This window comes from Gossypium arboreum, chromosome 6 (assembly GCF_025698485.1).
Source record: "Gossypium arboreum isolate Shixiya-1 chromosome 6, ASM2569848v2, whole genome shotgun sequence".
NCBI classification, from domain to species: Eukaryota; Viridiplantae; Streptophyta; class Magnoliopsida; order Malvales; family Malvaceae; genus Gossypium; species Gossypium arboreum.
The window spans coordinates 122,905,485-122,915,886 of NC_069075.1; positions in this window are offsets into that span (position 1 = coordinate 122,905,485).

A 10,402-nucleotide genomic window follows, 5' to 3' on the forward strand; every position below is an offset into this window, starting at 1 on the left:
AGATGATCATCATGCTCATCTTCAGTCCTAGAGTATACCAAGATGTCATCGATGAAAATTATGACAAACTGATCTAGGTAGGGCTAAAACACACGGTTCATTAGACCCATAAATGCGGCCGGTACATTCGTCAACATAAACGGCATAACTAGGAACTCGTAATGCCCATAACGAGTCCTAAAATTAGCCTTATGAATATCCACATCCTTAACTCTGAGCTGATGGTGCCCAGAATGAATATTTATCTTAGAAAACACGGAAGCTCCACGGAACTAATCAAATAAGTCGTCAATCCTCGAAAGTGGATACTTATTTTTAATAGTCATCTTGTTCAGCTGTCGATAATTAATACACATCCTCATGGTCCAATCCTTTTTCTTAATAAATAGAACTGGTGCTCCCCATGAAGACACACTCGGATGGACGAAACCACGGTCCAACAACTCCTGGAGTTGATCCTTAAACTCCATAAGCTTCTTCGGTGCCATTCGACGGGGGCGATAGACACCGGAGCTGTACCAGGAAGAAGCTCAATCCCAAACTCCACTTCCCAATTGGGACGTAAACTCGGTAGCTCCTCAGGAAAAACATCTGAAAAATCCCTTACAATTCGGGTGTTCTTTACAATAGAGTCCTAGAAACAAAAACACTAATATAGGCCAAGAATGCCTCACATTTCTTACAAATCAGTTTCTCAGTCACCAGTGTAGAAATCACATTAGTCAGATAATTCTGATGTTCTCCAATCATATCTACCTCATTATCCTCCTCAGTTCTCAAAACGACCCTCTTTGTTGCACAGTCCAGACTGACATGGTGCTTGACCAACCAGTCCATACCCAGAATTAGGTCGAACTCCCTAAACGGAGGCTCTATCAGATTTTTCAGAAATAATGATCCTTGAACCTCTAGCAGAATATCTCTATACAGTTTGCTAACTCGAACCGATTGCCCCAACGGGCTCAGTACAATGACTTTACTCGTAGTGCTCTCAACTGATAACCTCAAATTTTTAGAAACAGAACAGGCTATGTAGGAATGAGTAAATCCTATGTCTATCTGAGCAAGATATGGTACACCAAAAATAAGGAACGTACCAGTGATGATGTCTGGAGCATCTCTGTCCTCTAGGTGATGAGTAGAATAAATAAGAGCAGGCTGCCTCCCTTCAATTTGTCCAGCACCTCTGCCTGGTGCTTTTTGCCCACGACCTATACCGTTACCACCCCTAACCTGACCACGACCCATCAGTGGTTGTTAAACTGCCTCTATGGCTATGCAGTACTAGAACCCAGAGCTTGCATCTGATCGGTCCTCAATGGACACTCCCAAATACGGCGCTCTAATGACCCACACCTTAAACACGCCCCAGTCCTCCTCCAATACTAGCCCTTATTGCGTCTACCATAATCTCCACACGGCTGCAATTTGATAGGAGAAATAGGGGGCCCAACTCTAATCGGCCCATCAGTCTTGGCCTTTTTCTTAGGCCTCTGTATCAAACTCAAGGGCTCCGAATCCCTCTTATTATTACCTCTCTCACGGTCTCTATTCTAGTGCTCCGCGCGCTTAACATCCTCAGCAATCTTAGCTTTCTCTACTAGTACAGCAAACTCTCACTCCCTCTGTGGAGCAATCAAAACCCTCAGGTTATCCCTCAGCCTGTCCTCAAATCAGACACACCTCTCATACTCATCTACCACCATGCCTCGAGCATAGCGGCTCAGCCTTAGGAATTGGGCCTCATACTTGGCCACATATCAGACTCCCTGAGTGAGGTTTAGAAACTCACGTCTTTTATCATTAACATCACTAGCTCCCACATACTTACTCTGAAATGAAGTCTTAAATAACTCCCAAGTTAGATGGTCAAGCTGAGTTCCCTCCTTAACAGTCAACCACCACTGGTAAGCCTCATCGCGAAACAAGGAGACTACAACCTTCAATTTCTGCTCAGGGATACAGTCCAGATCATCCATAATCCTTTCTGTGGCCTCCAACCAGTACTCAGCCACATTAGGGGCGACTCTTGTGACACCCTAAAAATTTTAGCTTCATTGGATAGGAGTCGTTCCGTAATCAACCCTCGGCCCCAGATCTAGTGTGAGGCCCAGTGACCCTCTCCAATATCCTCAGCATGGCCTGGGATAGTGTGTCGTCCCCAGCCGATCAACTCTAAGACCCAGTCTCAGTAGCAGGTGACACTGGTGTCTCACTCGTGTCCAAATTTGGCATGCTGCCCAGAAAAGAGGACTCAACTCGAGCCCCCTATGGCCTCTAGTACCACGTCCATGGATATCTCGTGCAGTCATGTCTATTCAGATTTGTCTGTATTATGAATTTTATGAATTAGTTACAGTTCCAATATTTATTAACAGATGTTTTATGTAAAGCAGTATCATAAATTCGGAGTTTGTTTTTCACAAGTATAGTCTCTATCAGTTTCAGTTTACTCTAATTAGTGTGTTTTCAGAACAGACTATCTATAACAGTTTATCAGAATACTTACTGGATCGACACCAGTGACTCGGTGTTTGTAACAGGCCAATTTGGGGCTAGTCAAAAAAGTGGTTTCGAAACCACTAACCCGAGGTTGAGGAAATTATTTTAAATATTATTTTATGTATTGTAGAAAAATTAGATAAGTGCATGAAAATTTTGGTGAATTAATTTTAGCGATTGTTTGCTTAATTACGAAAAAAGACTAAATTGCATAAAGTGCAAAAGTCCTATTTTGTTAGATAAGGGTGTCAATTAGCTAAAGAACCTAAATTTGGAGCCTTTAAAGAGCAATTAAACCCCCAATGCTTAGGCTAGCTGGGCATAGGAGACAAAAGAAAGAGAAATGGTCAAAATTAGGTGGGTTGGTGACCAATTTTGACTAGAATAAGAATAAAATAAAGAGAAAAAGATATCATCTTTTCCTCTTCTTCTTTATCACCAAAAAATACAGCCATTAGAGGATTTTTGAGTTTCAAATTTTTATCCAGTTAATCTCTCTACAAGTAAGTGATTTTAATGAGTTTTCTTAATAATTTTTACATTTTTGAGGCCCTTGTGTCATGAGCCTTCTAAAGAGGGGACTATTTTAAAAAATGGTTGAAGGTCTAGGGTTCTTCCATGAGAGCATTTAGTTGTTTTCTAAATTTTTTTGGAAGAATATGAGCCTTAGATGAGTAATAAACAACTTTTGTGAAGGGATTTCTCATGAAAACCCTAATAGGGACTATTTTGCATAAGTTGTAAAATAGATGATAAATGTGTAAAATAGAGGAAATTTTGGATTGCTATAAGAGTAAAAAGGGTTCGGCTAGGCTTATAATAGGGAAAAATTCGATAAAAATTAACTTTCGAGCATAAGGGTAAAATAGTCATTTTGTGAAAGTCTATGGGCAAAATAGTCATTTTGTCCAATTATGAAATTTGGAGTGTCTAAATTGATGTGCTGATGTAATAAATGAATTTTATTAATTTAGATCAAGAAAAGCGTGATTCGGGTTTTGATCGGGGTAAGAACAAAGTTTATGAGGATTAAGCTCGTCTTCATCATTTTGTATGAAGGTAAATACGTATGTGAATAATGTGTTATTGAAGCTTACTTTGGAATATTTTCATAATATACATGTGAAATTGGCTTGTTACTGTTATGTATCTAAATTCTATTTGTTTTCATAAATGTATAAATGACATGTTATGTGAGTAAAGTACATTGCGAGCAAGTACGATGCTATTCGGCTAGTTACGAAATCCCGTTGGACCTTAGACATAGCATAGGATACAAAAGGGTATGATATAAAGATTATGTGGTCTGAACTCATGAGTTGAGTTTGAGTTCATGAGATGAATATTATAGGTACCGTGGGTCCGAGTACTAGCCTTGTGTACAGACCCGTGAGTGGCTCAATGAGCGAACGTTACATGATAGCTATGGAGTCTGGGTCCTGACCTGATAAAAAGGCCCATGAGTAGCTCAAATATGAGCATTTCATAGCACGAGGTAGCCCTGATTTCCTATATGGTAATTAGATGCAAATTCCCTGAGTATCCATATGTATTCCGAGAGTTCCACGGGTAATATTGAAGATTTAATTATTGAAAACTTGACGAGGTATGCATACTGAACTTATGGATAGTACCTGAGTAAGGGACGAGATGCATTAAGTATACATGAATGAAAGGAAAAGTAAGATAGAGATGTTAAAAGATTTATCCTTTTAAATATGACAAGTTACCATTTGATGAATATGATTTTCTTTTAATTACACTTTATTTGCATATATGTACTTACTAAGCTCCCATGCTTACCCTCCTTTCTTTTCTTTCCTTATAGTGCCACCAAGCTAACATCAGGGATCCAGTGACGTCTTAAAGCTTCGATCACACTATCACTTAAGACCTTGGTAAAGTTAGTTTCATTGTTTTGTTTTCTGGCATGTTTAGGGACTCGAGTCTTTGTTTAGTGTTTTGTTAGCTAGCCATAATGTGTTGGCTCATATGATGAACATGATACTCATTTTTGTATAAGTCCATGGATTATGTTCAATACTCATTTTGATTTATAAATAGAAGATGATGTTTTCATGGATGAGTAAATTGCATAAATGATGTGTTGTCCCTTGTGGTTATTTTGGCTACGTGATGTGCCCTTATATTAGTATAGAGTGATTTTGTGCAGGTTACATAAGCAAGGGTAACAAAAAGGCTTGGTAAATAGCCTTATTTTGTTCACACAGGTAGACACACGGGCATGTGTCTAGGCCATGTATGACACACGGTCAACCCCATAGGCATGTTGTTCAGTCGTGTGTCCTCTGCACGTAAAAATTTTAAGTTAGTATGCATAGTAGTAAAAATTTCAGATGATGTTCATTTTTGTCTCTTTTGAAAATAGACTCATTAAGGATTCTAAGAATATAAACTATAACCCATAATTATTTGTTTTCAATTTTTAATGATTTTTCCAAATCAGAATAGGGGATTTCCAAATCATTCTGGCTCTGTCTCACAAAAATTCAAATATCTCATAATATGAACTTCTTTTGCTTACAACATTTCTTCTATATAAAACTAGACTCAATAAGCTTTAATTTCATATTTTATTCAGCCTCTAATTAAATTTCCACAATTTTTGGTGGATTTTCAAATTTAGACTGTTGCTGCTGTCCAAAACTGTTTGAATGCTAATTTTACCCTTTCATAATTATCTTTAAATAGGCTTTCATGCCAATCAATTTCTCTTTTCATATTCATTAGGCCACAAGGTGAAGGGATAAACATATCATGTCCCAATTTAATTCAACCTAAAAGCCTCACACATAATCATCCATCAAATTTACCACATAATTATACACCATAGGTATCGACCTAATATTTACAAGGTCGTCACAAAGTCATTCTCATAGGTGACTTACTCATTTACATTCTTACCAAAAGTCCAATATACATCAAGCTTATCACTCATGAATTTTTAGTACATACCTGTACCCTTTCAACATGATCATAAACATAGCTTACTCATTTTCATTCCTTACCAATCGTACAACATACATTGAGCACGCATTTCATGAATTTCATATAAGTACCTGCATCACTCGCATAATGGTTATAACCTCTCTTATTCCGAAAAAAACCATAAATTTCCCATTGAACCATTTGGAATTCTACAAGATATTCAATAAGCCTCAAGCATAGTGTAAGGTGTCGACGCCATGTCCTGGACATGGTCTTACACTGGCTCAGCCATCAAAGTCGATGCCATGTCTGAGACATGGTCTTACACTGACTCTCGTATATTGAGGCTGATGCCATGTCCCAAACATGGTCTTACACTGGCTCTCATCTATCGGTGCCAATGCCATGTCCCAGACATGGTCTTACACTAGCTCTCATATCTCCCTAGCATCATGGCATGAATATCCGATCTATTCCTACAGTTCAACCGGGAGTTTCCCGTATTAACCTCATCATACATTGCTCATAGCCACATTCAAACATTTTATGCAAAATCAATCATTAAATGCTTAATAACGATAAAGTTGTAATATTTACGCACATCTTACTCGTTTCAATGGAATATCATATTCCATCAAATTTTCAATGTATCCAATCATCACATAAATGTTATTAACATTTGGCATGACTTTCTCATACTCAATATCATCAACATATAATTCAATACAATCATAGAAAGATATATTTCAAGCATATTAACAATAACATGGATAATATGCTTATTTAGTCACACGGACTTACCTCAAATGCAAATTTCGGCCAATTATTCCATTTTAGTCCCTAACCTCGTGCTTTCCGATTTAAGCCCGAATTTCAGTTTTCTTGATCTATAATGATAAAATCCACTACTTTAATCATCATATTAACCAATACATTTCATAATTTATACTTTGGAAAAATGACCATTTTGCCCTTAAACTTTCACAAAATTTATGATTTTACCCCTAGGCTCGTAAATCAATTTTTATCAAATTTCCTCATTAAACAAGCTTAGCCGAATTCTTTTTATACCTATAGCATCTCAAAATTTCAATTATTTCACACATTTGCAACCTATTTTATAAACTTCACAAATGGTCCTCTTAGATGTTCTTATGAAAACCCATTTCACAAAAGTTGTTTATTTAACAACCAAGATTCATTTTATTCCATAAAATTCAGAAAAAAAAATGAAAAATCTCATGTCAAAACCCTATACTTTCAACCATTTTGCAAAATTTTCCTCTCATTAGCTAGATTAAGCTATGAGGGTTCCAAAAACACAAAAATCAAAAAAAGTGACCATCAAAATAACTTACTAGTAAGGGTTGTAAGTTGCTGAAAATTTCAAGCTTCCATGGAGGTTTCTCCTTCAAAATTTCAGCAGTGAAAGGAAATGGAAAAGAGAATTGGCCACTTGTTTTATTTTATTAGTATTTGCTTTTGTCATCAAATACCAAACAATACCAACTTTGACCCCTTTTTGACTCTTCATTTATTACATTTCATGTACAGCCATACACACATGTAATGGCCTAATTACTCATTAAGGACCTCAAATTTTAAGGTCTATAGCTATTTAACACTTTTAGCTAATGGAACACAACTTTTTCATTTTACGCGATTTGGTCCTTTTTCACAAATTGAGCTATTCAACAATAAAATTAGCTCACAAAATTTTCACACATACATGTTCACATGCTATAAGCACTAAAAATAATATTAAAATAATTTTAAAACCCTGGATTTGTGGTCCTGAAACCACTGTTCTGACTCGGCCCAAAATTGGGATGTTACATCTGTGAAGCTCAGAAATGTGATGACACTTTGTTAGCTGAACAGGCACAATGTGAGTCGACTTCTGATTCAAAATTTCAAATAGGATCTGATGGTTGCTTATTGTTTAGAGGTAGAATTTGTGTACCAAAGAGTTCAGAACTAATTCAGAAAATCTTACACGAAGCTTATAGTGGTAGCATGTGGTTTAGGGTTTAAGGTTTAGGGTTTAGGGTTTAATGTTTAAGGTTTAGGATTTTAAGGTTTTAAGGTTTTAGGGTTTAGAATTTAGGGGATATCTAACTTTGTCTCTAAACGCTTAGTATATTAGCAAGTTAAAACTGAACATCAAGTACTTTCTGGATTATTACAGCCAATGATTATACCGAAGTGGAAATGGGATCGAGTTACTATGGTTTTTCTATTTATTTTACCTCTATCTTCGAGAAAAAAAGATGCCATTTGGGTTATTGTTGATTGTTTGAAGAAGTCTGCACATTTTATTCCAGTACGTATAAATTTCTCCCTTGACAAATTGGCTGAGTTATATGTTTCTAAGATTGTCAGATTACACAGAGTGCCAGTCTCCATTATTTCAGATAGAGATCCGCGGTTTACATCACGATTTTGGAGAAAGTTACAAGAAGCTCTTAGTACGCGGTTGCATTTTAGCACTGCATTTCATCCTCAGACCGATGGTCAATCCGAACAAGTAATTTAGATTCTCAAATATATGCTTTGTTGTTGTGTATTAGAGTTTGACGACGACTAAGAGAAATATTTACCGTTGGTTGAATTCATGTACAAAAAAAATTTTCAATCGAGTATAAAGATGGCACCGTATGAGGCTCTGTATAGTCGTAAGTGTCGAACTCCGTTATACTGGACCGAGCTCAATGAGAAAAAGATACACCGGATTTATTTGTTTCGAGAGACTGAAGAAAAAGTAAAAGTGATCCGAGATAGTTTGAAAGCAGCTTCAGATTGTCAAAAATCATATGCGAATCTTAAACGTAAAGACATAGATACATGGAAATGATGTTACAGGTATACACATGAAATACATGGAAATTATGTTACATGATATATAGATATATGAAATAGATGATATATGTATATAGAATTTGATAAATTGTTGTGTTCATCCATGATTATTGACTTATATATATGTGTTTACTTGGCTAACATGGTTGGTGAATATGTGCTTAGGCTTTGGCCAAATTGTGTTGGGATATGCTTTGTTTACTTACCTAATATGTGACTAAATGGTAAGTTATATTCTATGCTTTACGAACTTACTAAGCTTAAATGCTTACTCTGTGTTATTTTCTATATTTTATAGAGATCAGAAGCTCGCTCAGGTTGGAAGCTTGTTGGAGCTATATCACCCAGCTCTTTTGGTACATTTGGATATTTAATTTTTGTTATAATGGCATGTATAGGTATTTTGGCTAATGTTGGCCTATATGTTTGATTGGGAATATGGCCATTTGGTTTGGCTTGTGATTTGGCATTTGATGATGTTATAAGCTTAGTTTTGGGTATGTAAATTTTAGCCTTAATATGGTTGATAATTTGCTTAATGTGTTTGAATGATGAAAGGGGAAATGATAGTTGAATGTGCATATTATATATGTTTTACAACTTGTTGTGAATTGATATTTTATTATAGAAGACATATATGTATGTTAAGGCTAGTAATTGAGTGGTTATTTGGTACCATTTGGTATGCTTTAGTAAGGTAACCAAATATCTTGTATTGATGCTAATGTGCCTATAATTTAGTTGAGGATTTTGGACAAATAGAGTGTATGATTGAACAAATTTACATGTTGTCATTTGAGGTGCCTAAAGGCATATTGGTTGTATGAAACCATACCTTATGTATATATCTTGTTTATGCTTGATTTGTATGCCTTATTATGGCTTGGTTATATATGCAAAGTTGGTCATAGGTGCATGACAAATTAGGTGAGAAAAATGTCTTGTAAAATGGCCTATTTTCATCCATACGGGCGTGTGTCCCCTGTAGCTTTCAAAGGGTTGCAATTTAGGCTGTTACACGGCCTAGCACATAGCCTGGCACACGGGTGTGTGGGGTTACTTCAAAGGGTACACAACCTGGCACATGAGCGTGTAACTTTACTGTGTGACCCAAGTCAGAGAGTTACACAGGCATTGACACGGGTTGGGACATAGCCGTGTGTCCCTATTTCAAATGCCCACACAACCTGAGACACGGGCGTGTTTCCTGGCCGTGTGACACTTGCAGTGTTAAAAATTTTCAATGTTTTTCAAAAAATTCTCTAAGTTCCCAATTTAGTCCCGACTTGTTTCTAATGTATATTTTGGGCCTCAACGGCTCATATATGGGACAATATGAATTATTTTGATTGGTTTTTTATATGAATATTGATATGTTTCGAAATGTTTGAAATTTTTTTCCGTTTAATTTGTAAACTCTAGTAATGTTTCGTAACCCTGTTCCAGCGACAAATTCGGGTTAAGGGTGTTACAATATCCATGAAGATCTTAGAAGCATTTCCTACCATCCTGTTGTAGTATATGCCTTTTAGCGTACCAACGAACAAAACATTGGTCTCCTTTTCTATGAGCGATGGTTGTACTTGCGATGGCAGTTCCCTCCACCATTGTGCGTATTCCTTAATACTCTTATTTGACTTTTTTTTCCATGTTCTGCAGAATTAAGCGGTCTGGGGCCATGTCTACAATATGTTTGTATTGAGCAATAAATGCTTGTGCGAGCTTTCCCCAAGTTCAAATCCGGCTCCTGTCAACTTTATATTCCAGCGAGCCGTAGATCCAGTCAAACTATCTTGAAATATGTGCATTAGAAGTTTCTCATCTTTGAAGTAAGCATCCATTTTCCTACAATACATGGTGATGTGAGTAATGGGGCAACTACTACCATTGAATTTTTCAAAGTCAGGAACTTTGAATTTTGGTAGGACGACCACATCGGGTACCAGACACAGGCCTTCTGCTTCTACAGATCTGAAGGTGTTTAATCCTTTGATGGCTTTCAAACGTTTCTCAACTAAGCTAAATTTATGAGCTTCTTCATCCATAATTGAATTTCCCTTATCCACTTCTCTTTACTCCTCGCTTGTAGGCA